This window comes from Sapajus apella, unplaced genomic scaffold (genome assembly GCF_009761245.1).
Source record: "Sapajus apella isolate SASKATOON/1434 unplaced genomic scaffold, GSC_monkey_1.0 scaffold9, whole genome shotgun sequence".
Lineage (NCBI taxonomy): Eukaryota > Metazoa > Chordata > Mammalia > Primates > Cebidae > Sapajus > Sapajus apella.
Window position 1 is genome coordinate 25,697,824 of NW_022436949.1, and position 17,445 is coordinate 25,715,268.

A 17,445-nucleotide genomic window follows, 5' to 3' on the forward strand; every position below is an offset into this window, starting at 1 on the left:
TACCAGAATTTCAGGAAGTCATGGAAAGGCTTACCTTCCTGGATCCTAGGCATGACAGAGAGAAGCATGGATTAGGAATTTAAGCATGGATTGAGATTTATTTATTACAATGAATAGATAAAAGGAATACCAGAAAGAAAGAGTGGGAGGCTATGAGTAACTAACAAAGTCCTCCACATAAGTCTTTAAGATTTCAATAAAATTAACAAATTCACAATAGTTTAAGTGAGGTAGGCATGTTTGAGAGAAAATGTCAAAAGATGACACATAAGGCTAACCAAGATGGCAGGCTACCATGCAGAAGCAGAGAAAGAAGAAACATGTTCAACGCTGAGTGTTAGTTAATAAAATTAAAACTATCAAGTAATTGGTATAAATAATAAAGTAAAAGCAATACAAATTTCTTTATTTGATTTATGAAACTCTCACTATCAAACTATAATAAATGAACTTGGGAGGTGGTCTTGATGCAGGATAAATACACAAAAGTTCACTGCTAGTCTATAATACTAGTTAACAATCATTATTTGAAGTGGAAGAATATTCCATTCACAATAGCAATAAAAAATATAATTTAACCCAGGAATTAATTTAGCAAGAAAGATACATGATGTAGATGAAGGAAGCTACAAAATCTTATGGAAAGATAAAGAAAATAACTGAATGAAGAGTATATTATCGGATATAAAGACTTAGTCTCATAATGTGGTCAATCCTTATGAATTGTAATGCAACTTTGATAAGGATTCCAATTTGTTTTCTAAGACTAGGGTAACATTATTTTATATTTTATATTTAAAATGTTTGAGATAATCATAAAAAGCAATAAAATATTATAAAACTATGACTAAAGTATAACTATTAAAACTATAGGAAGTATTTAAAGTTCTTATAATTCAAAACAACATAGATTTGCACAAGAATAAGATAGACAAGTAAAATAAAAGTTGAGAAATATATACATACAAGTTAATATGGGAACTTAATCTTTTACAGAACTGGCACTTCCATTGAATGGGGGCAGGAAAGCATTATTTTGGTGTGGATATTAACCTGAAAAAAAAATGCCTTAGATTCCAATTTATATCATATTCAAAACTAAATTTCATATGAATTAAAGATCCAAATATTCAAAGTAAAATAATATTAAAATAAAATTTAAGAAATTATTTATATAATCTTGGGATGGTAGATAACCCCTTGAGCAAGACAGAACACTCAGAAACCATAAAGGGAGAGAAACATATTTTTTTTAAGTATCCAATAAAAGATTCATTAGCAAAGCCATGTAGATTAGAAAAAAAAATTTGCAACTCATAAGACAGATAACAGATGCAGTCTGTTATCCGTCATTTGTGGTGTACAAATTCTTTCAAATATCCTCCCTTCATTTTAATAGATTACCTCATTCTGAATCCCACCTTTACATAGTAGAACTCAGAAACTCATTTTCCTAGCCCCCTTTGCAGACAGTGCACAGCCAGGTTTGCATGTTCAGTCAGTGATATGCAACCTCATGATGCCGAACTAAACCACTTACAGAACAGCCTTGCAAGATTACTTGATTTTGCAGGAGTGGGCGGCAACAGTTACCGGAGTGAGGCTGAATGTTCTCCCTGGGCCAGTCCTTCAGTGCTATGCTGTGTGCTGTTCCTGGAAACTCAGCCTAACCCTCTTTCCACTGATTCTGTCAACTGCTCAACATCCTTCAACAGATTTCGGACAACCTCAGCCCGCTGGTTTCCATTGTTATCAACTGAAAGCCCTACCAATACAAAAAACAAATATCTCCGATACTAAAAGATCTTCTACAAATTGATTTTTAAGAAGAAAACAAAAAGGATATAAATAGGTAAACTATAAAACTAAGCGAATATCAAACATATAAAAAATGTGCGTTCTCACTAACAGCTGAGGAAATTCAAATTAAACAATGAGATAGACATCTCCTTTTTACTCATTACATTGGCAAAATTAAAGAGCAATCACATCTTGTGTTTATTAAAAAAACCAGAAAGCTCATATATTGCTGGTCAATACTCCCATAACCTTAAAACAATCTGGCAATGGCTAGAAAGCTAGAAATACACTTATGTTTGAATGCAGCAATCTTTAATTAGAGAATTTATTCTTCATAAACAAAAGCTGTATATAGGATACATGGAGGATGTTTGTTGCAAGATTTTTTTGTAATGTCCAAAAAGCAACCAAATTGTTCACTCATAGAGTAACAGTTGAGTGAATTTTATTACATTCATTATGGCATGTTAAGATGCTTATCTGAACAAGTTTTTATAAAATCTTCAACAACAGGATCTGTTAATGCTTTCAATACATATGTTAGGAGGCATATAAATTGATTAGTATGAGCATAGAAAAGAGTTTTGTTCAGAGTGAATCAAGCAAAGAGAAGGTGTTCAAAGTGAGGAGGTCATTAAGAGTTAACATCAGTAGGAAGGGAGAGCAGGAAGGGAGGAGATGAGAGAAATACAGTCATCAAATGGAATTTGCATGGTGTAACATTAACTTAGAAAGTACAAAAAAGGTAGAAAATGAAAATTATAGGGACAAATGAAAACACAGATCTGATTTTTCAGCATGGCATTTTAAGAAATTTTTATTTGGTTTCTAATATGGCCTCATAAAAAAAATTTGAGAGAAAGATCAAGTTGCAGAATAATCTGTTTAGTGTGATTCCATTTTTCGGAAAAAAATACACATATAATATCTCTTCTCTAAAATGCAAATCCAAAACCAAAATGAGATGCCATCTCACACCAGTTAGAATGGCGATCATTAAAAAGTCAGGAAACAACAGATGCTGGAGAGGATGTGGAGAAATAGCAACACTTTTCCATACACTGTTAGTGGAATTGTAAATTAGTTCAACCTTTGTGGAAGACAGTGTGGCTGTTCCTCAAGGATCTAGAACCAGAAATACCATTTGACCCAGCAATCCCATTACTCAGTATATACCCAAAGGATTATAAATCATTCTAGTATAAAGACATATGCACACGTATGTTTATTGCAGCACTATTCACAATAGCAAAGACTTGGAACCAACACAAATGCCCAACAATGATAGACTAGATAAAGAAAATGTGGCACATATATACCATGGAATACTATGCAGCCATAAAAAAGGATGAGTTCATGTCCTTTGCAGGGACATGGATGAAGCTGGAAGCCATCATTCTCAGAAAACTAATACAGCAACAAAAAACCAAACGCTGCATATTCTCAGTCATAAGTGGGAGTTGAACAATGAGAACATTTGGGTACAGGGAGGGGAACATCACATACTAGGGCCTGTCAGGGGTCGGGGGAAAAGGGAGGGATAGCATTAGGAGAAATAACTAATGTAGATGACAGATTGATGGGTGCAGCAAACATCATAGCACATGTATACACCTATGTAACAAACTTGTATCCCAGAACTTAAAGTATAATTTAAAAAAAAAAAAAAAACTCTTCTCTGTAGTTACTTCAGAGAATTAGTGTTCAGAATTCATAATAGGAAGCTTGTTAACTTTTGCTTTCTATATCTCTGCATTGTTAGATGTACTACAAAAATCAAGTCATACTTCTGTAATTTTTAAAAATCTAGTGAAAGGAAAGGAGGAAAAAGGCAGGAAAAAGGAAGGGAGGCAGAGAAAGAAGGAAGGAGAGATAGAATGAAGGAGGTGGGGAGATGGGATTCTAAACAGAAGCTAGAAGCCTCCTCCTTAGCATTATTTGGTCTGCATGGCCTTCTCTAAGACAGACCAGGTATTTCTCTGCATGTTCCTATAATACTCTACACTCACCACTTTTGCATCAAGTAGAACATTGTATATAAAGGGCCTGATCACTTCTCTGTATCCTCTTGAATTCATGCAGAATTACTTTATTTTATTATTATTATTTTTGAGACAGGTCTCATTCTGTCACCCAGGCTGGAGTGCAGTGGCATCATTATAACTCACTGCAGCCTCAAACTCCTGGGTTCAAGCCTCCAGAACCAAGGAGTTCCTGCCTCAGCAAGAACTCCTGCCTCAGCCTCCAGAGCAGCTGAGAATACAGGTGCATGCCACCATATCCAGCTAAATTTTTTTTATTTGTTTATTTATTTTAGAGAGGGGGGGTCTCACTATGTTGATCAGGCTGGTTTTGAACTCCTGGCCTCAAGCTATCCTTCTACCTCAGCCTCCCAAAGTGCTAGGATTATAGGCATGAGCCACGGACACCCTGCCAGAGTATTACTTTATTTTATTTTACTTTATTTTACTTTAAATTACTTTATTTTACCCTCACATCCTTTTTGATAAGCACAGTGCCTGTCACAAAATAGATGCTTGGTTAATAGTTTTTGGAGATCAGGTAAACTATTTCCAATACTGAGGGAACACAGCAGGCAGCCAGCAAATGTTCGCCACCCTCTTTACCTAGAAGGTTGCCATGTTCAGAAAGTGTGTCCACTCAAAATGCATGTGTTGAAATCTAATCCCCAATAAAATAATATTAAGGGATTTGGTCTTTAAGAGGCATTAGGTCTTGAGGGCTCTACCCTCATGAATGGGATTAGTGTCCTTATAAAAGAGGCACAAAGGAGCCTATTCACCCTTCCACCAAGTGAGGAGCCTGAGAAGGTGCCATCTATGGGGTACAGAAACGATCCCTCACCAGGCACCAGATCTGCTGGCACCTTGATCTTGTACTTTCCAGACTCTAGAACTACAAGAAATAGATTTCTGTTGTTTGGAAGTTAACCAGTTTAAGGTGTTTTGTTATAGTAGCCTGAGCAAACTGAGACAGGGTTTCTAAAGTTACAAACTCTGCTATTTCAATTTTAGAAATGATATTATTGCTCAAAATTATGACTCATATTTATCCTTTATTTTTACCTGAATGAAAGCTATCGAATTACCTACTTAAAACAAAGTGCTATAAAGTTCATCAACGAATCTGAGTAAATTTTTTATTAAAATAGGCAAAAATTCATTTCTAATATTTTCTAATGAAAGGATGCAACGTGCACGTGATATGGATTGGACAGAATGTGGCCCTTTAGAGGTGCTCAGTGAGTGTTCAATGTGAATCTACAATAGTGTAAATTGCATTTGTAGTTTAGCTTGAGCAACAACACACACAATGGACAGACTTTGGGGATTTCTTGACTTGGGTTGGCAATACTAATGTGACATAAATAACATCCAAACACCAAAGGGATGACAGAGAAGTTGAGGACTTTTTAAAACTAGAAGAATTTCCATAACTTTGTCATGTAATTAAAACAATGAAGTGTCCCAAATACAGATTTCTTTTTTAAGTGCTGTGGAAAACTCTAAGGTAAATTGCATAGAGGATTCAAATCTTATCATTCCCTTACCAAAAAGATTTTTCTCTTTGCACTGAAGCTGCTAGCAAACAAAAGAAATTAAAACATATCTAGCCTTTGAAAGAACATCAGCTTAACTATTATAAATACAGGAAATAATAACAATAATAGCAATAATATGACCTATAATTTAAAGACTCCAAGTTTCTTTGTTGTTGTTTATTTGTTTTTTGTTTGTTTTGAGACAGAGTCTCACTCTGTCACCCAGGCTGGAGTGCAGTGGCTTGATCTCGGATCACTGCAACCTCCACCTCCCAGATTCAAGAGATTCTCCTGCCCCAGCCTTCCGAATAGCTAGGATTACAGGCGCCCACCACCACACCAGCTAATTTTTGTATTTTTAGTAGAGATGGGGTTTCACCATGTCGGCCAGGCTGGTCTCGAACTTCTGACCTCATGATCTGCCTGCCTTGGCATCGCAAAATGCTGGGATTACAGGCATGAGCCACCACGTCCAGCTGACTCCAAGATTTAGAGATGAAGACATCAAATGCTTTGCAAGCCTCCAGACCAGTTTTATTTGAGTGAGAGTTGCCTTTGAAACTCATTCCTCAAGAGCAAAGAACAAACACAGGAAAGTGGTTTAATGGGAAATAGGAGGTGGGTGAGTGGGTGGATGTGTACTGAATGCTTCCTAACTTCTCTATCATCTGTGAAGAAACAGTACAGAGCAGTCTGCCTCTGGGGAGGAGTAAGGTAGATAAAAGGCAACACATTAGTTAAAGTTGGACAGCATGATCTTTATCACACCTACTTCTGGCTGAGCGCGCTATTAAGATTGTTCAAAGCCAGGATATGCCACACGTCCTCATCCACAGTACGTTAAAAACAGACAGCATATTTTTTTTGCAAAGCTTCAATATCATATTACCTTGAGTTAATCTAATAGACAATGAGTTTGTCATAGCTTGTTTACTACCATAATCAAACAAAAGGTTTAAATAACATATAATAAAATGATTAAGATGAAGGTGGTAAATAAATGCTGTTGATTTTCTTTACCCCAAAATGATACTCATGAACTTAATGCTTTTCTCCATCAAAGTGCACCATGTTTAAAGCCAGAGTGAGATGCCATCAATGCCCACATTACTTTCAAATGCTTTGATAAGGCTTTATCAATGCCATTCATTTTTCTTGGAATAATGAAGTAACGAAGCCATGACTTTAGTAATGCAGGAAGCATCATTTAATTCCAGCATCACACACACAAATGGAAATAAAACTTATTTTCTCTTCCTCCAGATTTTAGTAGCATAACATTGCTAAATCAGAGAAGGAGACAGCTCCTTTCAGACCTGCAACTCTTCTGTGCTGAGGCAGGTCATGTGACATTTCCCACTTATTTATGTTTTTCCCTAATGAAAGGGTGCTTCTTTGTGTGGCACTAGATAGTTTAGATTTTTTAATATTGTTAGTGTTGAGAGATAAACACTTTGGTACATATTGGAGAGTAATAAATTGTGTTGAACATTGATAAACTAACGCAATTACCAGCAAGGTCAGAGAGTCAGCTAATTTAGAAATATCAGTCCTAGGATTTTGAGTTGTCCCCTGGAGAACTGCAGCCACTTTATTACAGCGGGAGGGTGAGGAGAAAATGGTACATTAGGATTGATCTTTTGATCTAATTGTGGAACTCTGCCATTCCTTGTTTGACCAAAAATGCTTACCAAGCAAGAGGAAACATAGCACAACTAATTGAGGACCATCCCTTACAAACCAGAGGAACTCTGGGAAATAAAGGACAAATTGCACCTGATATTATTGGTATGAGGGACCTGTCACTGAGGTGCATCCTTTTTGAGGATGTTGTTTAAATCATAATTACAAATAAAATTTAGTATATTCAACCAGCTTAAGGAAAAAAAATTCATTTTTACATTTTTTACCTGTGCTGGTAAAATTCTACCAAATTTTCAATGAAATATTTAGCACTCCTCTTTGGAAATGGGGCTTAAATTAGACTTAGGGGTACTTAGCTTTCACAAAACTTTTTTATCCAGGAAAAGTTTTATGGGCCTTGCATATTTTTTAATATTTTTACCTTTACTTACCAATGATACAAAGAAAATGCATTGCCTAACTTATACCTAAAGCTACATTTATTCTAGACTTTCTAAATTCTAGACTAAAATGTAAGTATAATTTTCTGTTTACATTATTATTGTAACTCTTAACATGATTTAGTTTAGCTTTCACCCAATATCTATCAGGTCCTGGCCTCTAGGACTAGGCTAATTTGACTGATTGTGTTAAAGTCAAACTGGGTAACATCCTGATTCCAGAGACTAAATAGAGTTCAATTGAAATAAGATTCATGTTTAGCTACCAGGCACATCATAGGCACCAGCAAATGCGTTATTTGGGAAAGCTGTTTCAAATGTAGTCTCTTTTAATACATAATCCCATTTGATAGGGAGTCACACAGGAAGCACTGAGACTGAAAAATGATTAAAAGGATATATATGCAGTATCTTGGAAAGGCATGGAATTGACAGCCTTTCAGAAGTTCAGATTCTCATATTGGGCAATAACAAAAATGCCTTAAGACTCTGTCCTAATAATTGCATGCAAATATGTAAGTTACTTACAATTAGTAAATTCTGATAATATAATAAGGTTGGATTACAGCTGAAAATCTTCCCCTTGGATATGATGTTTCCAAAGCAGAAACCTTTTAACACATGAATTTTTGCTCAAATGGTTAAAAGACAATCAGGAAATAGAAGTTAAAATGTGACATTGTTTACTGCAATTCTAATTTCAAATGGAATTAAGTTTTCCGACTAGTAAGGTAATTAACAGGAAGAAAAACGTTCTTAAGAAGCTGAGTAAGGGAAACGGTGTCATTGTTGAAAGATTATGGACCACACTTTCAGTTCTTTTCTAAGATTTAATTCAGTGCCTACAATTTGCAGACTCACAAACACATCTTGCAGAATCCAGAGCCTTTCAGATTCATTACGTTTTCCTTCTATATCCTCAGTTGCTGTGAATTTAACTATATTATTGAGTACTTAAAGTTCACTCAAGGATGTTCATGTCTTAAAAGTAGGGTCTGGAGAACACAACTAGAATGTTGACAATTCTGCACTGTGACAGCAGATTGTACTAATGTACACAGCAAATAACCGATGTCAAATTGCTGCAGCTGCCCAGCTGTCTGGCCTTTGTCTGCAGGTTTAATTCCCAGAATGGGACCCGGGTAATCCCTTTGTGATACAATCAGCTCTAGGGGTTTAGTCACTTATATTACATTATTGAAGGGATAATGAGCTGATGATGGGCTGATAACAAGAAGATTGCATTAGGCAGAATATTAGCCCAAATACCTCTGGGATGCTAAACTGCCTCAGTTGCTGGAACATTACACACAGTTTTTGTTTGGGTTTTGTTTTTTTTTAAGAAAGCAAATTGAAATCATCCTAGGATAAGTCTGAAATAGCTTGCCTAATCCATATTTAGCATAAAAGAGATAATTTGTACAATAAATGGATAACAGAAAAATTTGGAACAGAGTATATTTGTATAATAAATATTGTTTAAAATATATAACATATACATATATACATCTAATAGTATCATATTACTTTGTTAAAGTCTTGCAAACCAATAGATTTGTCACAAATTGTATCATAATTTAAAATACTGACTGCCTTTAATTTCAAGAATTTGAAGCAAATTTCACTTTCAACATTATTTTGAGACTGGCATCATGAGATAATGTGTCTTTCCTCTATCAAAGTTCTCACCAGTAGAGGCAGTCATACTTTGACCTTCTGGGGGGAGCAATGCCATGTTCTTTGCGTTACTTAGCAGGCTGGTACCCTTTGATCTTACGTTTCTTTGAGAATGAGCACTCCAGAATTTGTGAAAGCAATCTCGTTCCAAACAGGACAATATGGCTTTTCCAAGTGTGCAAAACAGAATTCCCTCAAATAAATTGTTTAACTGGTTTAACAAACCATTTAATTAGAAAATTACTTTGAATTGGTTTTCAAAAAATTGATGAGTTTATAATATGATCATCAATGTATTAATTCATTCAGAGAGGCCTCAGGTTAATTGCTCAGAATGAAATTGTCCCAGAAGCTTCAGTCTCTTCCAGGAGCATATGAAGTAATGTATATTTTGGAAATGTGTTCCAAATACAGTAAGGAGAGGAAAGAAGTGAACTGGATCTTCTGTCCCCAGAACCTCTGCTTAATGGCCTGCTCAGCACTGCTAATAAGTAAAAACCCAAAGTGAATATATTAATATTTTGCTATCCCAAGGCTTTGCATATTTTATCTTTTATTTTTTATCTTTTTCCCTTGAAAATAAATCATCATCTCTTCAGTCACCAGTATGGGGTCTTCCTATTCAGTATCAGGCACAAAATATATTTGTAAATAAATAAACTAATATGCTTTTTCTCAATTTTCTGAACCAAAATCTGATCAGATTCTTCGCTTAAGTTGAAAAGAATATATTGCTCCTGCTAATAATCTATACAACCACTTCTAAGTTTAGGACTTAAAGGTCTTTACAAACAGATACTTTGGCAATTATTTTTATGTAAAAGCAAGTATCGGCTTTTTGGTTTTTGGTTTGTTTGTTGTTGTTGTTTTTCTTTGAGGTAGGGTCTCATTCTGTCATCCAGGCTGAAGTGCAGTGGCACAAGCAGGGCTCACTGTAGCCTCAACCTCTCAGGCTCAAGTGATCCTCCCACCTCAGCCACCCAAGTAGCTGGGACTACAGGCACACACCACCATGCCTGGTTAAGCTTTCTATGTCTGATAGGGACAGTTTCATTATATTTCTCAGGCTGTTTTCAAACTCCTAGGCTCAAGCAATTCTCCTGCCTTGGCCTTCTAAAGTGCTGGCATTACGGGTGACAGCCACATGCTTGGCCTGTTTTTTTCTTTTATATAAACTTTATTTTTTAGAGCAGTTATGAGTTTACAGCCAAATTGAGTGGAAAGTACAGAGAGTTCCCTTATACCACCGGCCCCCACACGTATACACACAGCCTCCTCCACTATCAAAGTCCCACACCTGAGTGGGACATTTGTTATAACTGATGAACCTACATTGACACTTTATCACCTAAAGCCAATAGTTTATATTAAGGTCCACTCTCAGTGTTATATGTTATATGCATTTGGATAAAAGCATAATGACATGGATCCACCATGATAGTATCACACAGAGTAGTTTCACTGCCCTAAAAAATCTCTGTGATCTGCGTATTCAACCTTCCCTTGCTCCAATACCTAGCAACCACTGGCCTTTCTACTGTCTCTTTTCCAAAATATCACATATTTGGAATCATATAATATATGGCATTTCCAGATTTGCTTCTTTTGCTTAGTAATAGGCATCTAAGATTCCTCCATATCTTCCATGGCTTGATGATTCATTCCTTTTTATTGTCGATTAATATTCTGTTGTCTGGTGTACTACCATTTATCCATTCAACCTCCTGAAGGACATGTTGATTGCTTCTAAGTTTTGGTATTTACAAATAAATCTTCTGTGAACGCCCATGTATAGGTTTGTGCATGAACATAAGTTTTCAATTTATTTAGATAAACATCAACAAGGATGATCCTGGATCGTATAATACGAGTACATTTAATTTTGTAAGAATCTACCAAACTGTCTTCCAAATTGCCATTGCCATTTTGCATTCACAAGCAATGAATGAGTCCCCGTTGTTCCACATCCTCATTAGCATTTGGTGTTGTCAGTGTTCTGGATTTGGGCCATTCTGACAGGTTTGCAGTAGTATCTCATTGTTGCTTCCATAATGACACGATGCTGAGCAACTTTTCATATGCTTATTTGTCATCTGTACATATTCTTTCATGAGGTGTCTATTCAGGTCTTTTGCCCATTTTTGTTGTCTTATTTCTCAGTTTTAAGAATAGTTTGTATATTTTGGATAACAGTTCTTTATCAGATATGTCATTAGTAAATATTTTTGCCTACTCTGTATATTGTCTTCTCTTGTCATTGTCTTTCAAAAAGACAATCAGTTATTTCTTTCATGGATCACATCTTTGTTGTTATACATAAAAAGTTAAGACCAAACCCAAAGTCACGTGGATTTCTTCCTATATTATCTTCTAGCAGTTTTATAGTTTTGTGTTTTACAATTAGGACTGTGATCCTTTGAGTTAATGTTTGTGAAGGTCTGTGTCTAGATTCACTTTTTTACATGTGGATGTACAGTTGTTCCAGCACCATTTATTGAAAAGGGTATCTTTTCTATATTATATTACCTTTGCTCCTTTGTCAAAGATCAGTTGACTACATTTAAGTGTGTCTATTTCTGGGCTCTCTATCTTGTTCCATTGATCCATTTGTCTATTCTCTCCAAAACCACACTGTCAATTACTGTAGCTTATGGTAAGTCTTGATGTTAAGTAGTAGAATCCTTTCATTTGTTCTTCTTCAATATTGTGTTGGCCATCCTGGGACTTTTGCTTTTACAAACAAACTTCAGAATCAGATTTTTTATATCCATAAAATAATTTGTTGTGATGGGATTATGGTTGGGATTTCATTGAATCATAGATCATTAGTTAGCTTTTCTTGTGTAACAAACCACTCCAAAATGTAGTGGCTTTAAGCAACAATAGTTTTATTTAATTCACAATTTTGTGAGTTGGCTGAACCAATTTCACTGATTTCTCTACTGAGCTAGCTGGTGAATCAATTGGTAATTGGATAATGTAGGATGGTCTCATCCCATGTCTAACATTTGGCTATGTCAATGAAGTAAAGGGCTGGTTGACTCTACTGCATGTCTCTTACCCTCCAGCAGGTTAGCTTGAGCTTCTTTGAAATATAGCTATGCTTATAGTGTTCCAAATACAGCAACAATGCAGGTCCTAATAGACAAGCACTTTCCTAGCCACTCCTTGTGATGTATTTATTAAATGACCCACCAGATAAAACAATCTCATATGCTCAGATTCAAGGAGTAGGGACATAACTATAACCTCTTGATGAGAATAGATGCAAAGTCACCCTGAAAAAGAAGTGTGCCTACAGGGATGGGAAAGATTTTGGCCACACATGTTACATGCTTTTAGAACCATGACAAACTGAAAGAACATTGTAATTGATGACTGCAGTAGACATGTGTTCGTGTTTGTCTACACAGTAACCAACTCCTGTTGGTTTTGGAGAATTCCTCACTGTGACAACTACAAAGTCTTAGGGGAATATCCTTCTCCAATTCGTGATACAAAAACTTACTCCTCCACACACAGAGTCTTGGAACATCATGGGAGGTGGGACTTTGAATCTTGAGAAAATGAGGCAAAACCAAGGGACATTGGACTGTATACTGTTCTCATGGTGAGTTCTCAGGTTTCATTTATCATCTTAACACAACTGATTACTCCTCAATCTTATAACAAGTTCTTCGCTTACCTTCTAGAAAATCACTTTCACATTGTTCCATCTATTTTACTGGCCATATAAACATCTGCCTGCTTGACGGCTTCACATGAATGTTGTTTTGGTGCATTGGTGCTGCTATAGCAAAATATTTGAGACTGGATAATTTATGAAGAACAGAAATTTATTCTCTCACAGTTCTGGAGGCTGACAAGTTCAAGATCAAGGAACCAGCAAGTTTGACTTCTGGTTCATCATAGATGGATTTATCTAGGTATCAAATGGCAGAAGAATGAAAAGCAGAAGAACACAAATCCTCCCTCAAGACCTTTCATAAAGACCCTAATCCCATCCCTAAAGGCTCTGTCCTTGTGACATAATTATTTCCTAGATGTTCCACCTTTTAATACTATTATATTGGTGATTAAGTTTCAATATATGAATTTCTGAGGACACATTCAGACTATAGCAAATGTCTAAAGGTTAGTATGTCTAAATCCAAACTTCTGACTTCTACCACTAAGCCTGCTCCTCCAGCAGTCTTTTCCATCTCAGTAAGCAGAGTAAATACAGCTCCAGCCTTCCAGGTGCTCAGGCCAAAAGACTTGGTACTTGCAGATAGTGATTTGGGAATAAAAGAAAAAAAGAAGAAATCTTGAAATTATCTTTAAATTCCCTGACTCCTCTCTGTCTTTTACATTTAATTCGTCAGCAAATTCTTTCAGAGTTACATTCAAAATATACCCTGGGACTAACCACGTCTCACCACTCCACGGCTTCTTCCCTGATTCAGGCCCCATCATAACTCACTGGTACTGCTCAATGGCCTCCATATGCTACTGACTGGGCCCTGGCTTAACCCCTACCTCATGTACATCTCGATGCTATTAAAATAGAAGTGATATTGTATTAATCCTCTGCTCGCAACTTTGCAATAGTTTCCTATTCCATTCAAAATAAATCCCAAGGTCTTTATAATGGGTTTCAGATTTCTGCATGACTTAACCCCCTCCCCACTTTTGTTGGTCTCTGACTTCATGTGCTCTCCCTCTTTCCCTTCCTAATTCTGTTTCAACCACACTGGCCTCCTTGTGTTTCCCGGAAAACATTTGAGCCTTAGGGCCTTTCCATTTGCTCTTTTCTCAGTCTGAAATACTCTACTTCCACATATCCAAATGGCTTTCTACTTGTTTTTCTTTAGGTACCTGATTTTTAAAATCTCACCTAATCTGTAGGAGCGGTCCTAGGTATCCCATATCAAGTTGCAGCCCAATGTCTCCAACCCCTGACACACAATTCCTTTACATTGGGGATAAAACATATTTTCCCCAGAACTTTTATTATTATCTGACATATATGTACTTGTTTATTTATTGTCTGTCTCTCTCCTCAGAATGTAAATTTCAAGAGGGTACTGAGAGCTGTATTTCCAGTACCTGGAACAAAATCTGGCAAGCAGTAGTTTCTCAATAAACATTTCAAGTGTTTACATGAAAAAAAAAATGAATGAGACCAGGCACAGTGACTCACGCCTGTAATCCCAGCACTTTGGGAGGCTGAGGTGGGCAGATCACCTGAAGTCAGGAGTTTGAGAACAGCCTGGCCAACACTGTGAAACCCTGTCTCTACTAAAAATATAAAAATTAGCTGGGTGTGGTGGTGTGTGCCTGTAATACCACCTGAGACAGGAGAATCGCTTGAACCTGGGAGGCGGAGGTTGCAGTAAAGCAGAGATTGCACCACTGTACTCCAGCCTGGGTGACAGAGCAAGACTCCATCTCAGAAAAAAGGAAAAAATGAATGAATGGCTTCTCTATAGTAGTAGTGGCAGTGGCCTGTAGAAGGAGTGTCATCCTGAGCAGATTGTGCTTTCCAATATCCTGTGCTTCCCAAATACTGCTTCTTGGCACCTCTGAAACTGTCTTGATCTCTGGCCATCTTATACATGTAGTCCTCTAACTTCCCTTTGATTCTGTTATCTTCAAAATCTTTCCAATCAGTTTCCTCTCCTTTTCCCCTAAAATAAAGTTTGTTTCATTGCTTGTAACCAAGAACCCTAATTGATACACTAATGTACTATACCATCTCCCAAACTTACTATATAACATTCATCTCAGAATCCTCCTTCTCAACTGAGCAAATGTGATCAAATAATTAGCTACGTATGAACTTAAACTATTTTTATCTTCAATAGAGTATAAGATGAGAATAAAAAGTTTTTATTTTCTAACTTCAATACAGGAAACACATGATTAACTGTTTTTTGCATCTATTCCAAGTCAGAAACAACCACAGAACAGCTTTAAGCCCACCCTAATTTATCAAACATAGGTTTTTTCCAGTGCTCCTGAATGTCAGCAAATCCCTAAACTCCATACTTCCTCTAAACCTACTAAAAGATTACTCTTTGCTTTGTTCAGAAACATTGTGTTTCATAAATACAGTTCCCTTTTGCATAGCAACTAATGATAAATTATAATAAAGTCAATTTTCTTCCAGCTATTTATGAGTGGTGGGCTCGTCCCTGGACAGGAGGTATTAAAGAATAAAATACTGCCAGTGGAATTCAAACTGTTCATAAGCTGTCACCTTTGTTAATTTTCTATGTTGAATATATTTTATGGAGAAATTATATAGCTATTGTAGAAGGTAGTCATCATGTTTCCACGACAACCCCAAATGCAGGATATCTAGGATTTTATTTAGAAAAAAATGACTACTTACTCTTAGGTTTGGTGACATATAATTGATAATGATGCTGAAGAAACGCCTGTCAAGAACTATAATATATGCCAGAATAACACATCAAGTGAACCTTTTTCTTCACAAAAGCTAACAAAAAATTTTGATAAAATTTCTATAGTGGACACCAGGCCATCTTTAAGGGAAATATCTTAATTGCCATCAACTTTTCAAAATAACTCAAAGACACTTCTAACTTTAACCTGAAAGTAAAAAAAATGGGAGAGTATCTCTCCCACCCTAACAACAACAACAACAAAAAGCCATAAAATCTACAAAATTATAATTTTTCTTAATTCGATCAGACAGCAGAAGTTGCAGGATAATCAGTTAGTCTGAAATCTAAGGAAAGATAAGTAAGTACCATGTAAGTAAGGGTCTCCAGGGAGACGTGGAGCAAGAGTTCTGCCTCATTTGTAGCAGACCATTTGAGAAAGGTAAAGCTACCATACAAGTGGAAGACAAAAAAGCAAAATAATGGGGCAGAAAAAGTATTTGAAGCGGTAATAGCTAAGTATTTTCCAAAATTAAACACATCAAACCAATGATCACATAATTTCTCAGAAATAAGACGAACAATTATAAAAACAAATCCATATGTGTTATAAAACCCTTAAATACATCATACTAAACTACTGGAAACCAAAGATAAGGGAAAATCTTAAAAGTCGTCAGAGACAGAAGTCTTGTTACATACTAAAGAACAACAAAGCAAGAATTACAGGATACTTCTCATTAGAAATTATGCAAGTTGGAAGACAATGGAGTGCTATTTTTAAAATAGTCCTTTCAGCATAAAGGACATAACTGAAAGAGTACCTTATTTCTTTTAAAACCTCTGCAAGAGCTTTTCAGTAGTTATTTATAAGATATAACTTTTCCAACAACATCATTTCTGCCATTGGTTGAATTAAAGAATTTATAGATTGGAATTTTTCAAGTTTTAACATAATTTATATGAAGAATATCTTATGATCCTTGGGCAAGTTTAAGACAATGTGGACTACTTAGAGCATGGTTTGATACCTCAGGGAAGCCAGCAGAACTAGCTGTGTTTCTCATCACTCCAGAATTATAGGAGGCAGAATCCTACTAATTTTTATGAAGTTATAGATGAAATTGGTCTTAGTGATTAAGAGTTCAGACTCTGAGTAAGAAAAATCTGGGTTTAAACTCTGACTCTACCACTTAATAACTCCACTAGCTGGGGCAGAGCCTCTGGCTTTCTGTAAAAGAGAATTAATAAAACCTACTTGAAGTGGTTGTATGAATTAAATGAGATACACATAAAGTGAGTAACAGCAATAAGGTCTCACATAATAGTAGTTCTTATAATTAGCGTGCCGTTATTTTAATATTTGTGCCAACAATTAATATTTAGACTCAACTCTGGATAACAAAAATGAATGAAAATGCATTTCAGATGAGGATTTTTCAGTAGCTCTCTTTATTAATTTTTCTTACAGACATTATTAGTCTTTGGAGGAAAGTGTGATACAAGGCTAGTGATTTTTATTCCACTGTAAAATAAGAAGCCTGCAAGAAACCTTAAGGTCTCATGATTGAAAGTGGTCTGGTGGATACTGCCATAGGAATTAATTACTAGTGTGTCATTTGTCACTAATATCCAAAATGATATTCAATGTTTGCAAAGTGTTTTGTATCCCTTCCATAAAAGATACATAGAGACTGCAAGTGTTAACGGTTTGATAAAACAATCCCAAAGGTAATGATAAATTTCATCAGAAGAGTCAATATTTGTAGTTTGTATTTGTAATTCTATTGTGAAGTTTTTTTTGTTGGCGTGCACAGTCCATATTGATATAAGTAACCTCTAATCTTACACCACAATACATAGTTGTCTTTTTAAATTTGATGCCTTACAGGAATCTATAGTATTTATAGATAAAATACAAATCATTTAAAGT

At 35.8% G+C, this 17,445-nt stretch overlaps 1 pseudogene; it reads left to right on the forward strand.

The window, feature by feature from the left end:
- Nucleotides 1-282: 282 nt before the first annotated feature.
- LOC116551137 overlaps nucleotides 283-17,445 on the forward strand; it is a 30,170-nt pseudogene continuing 13,007 nt past the window's right edge.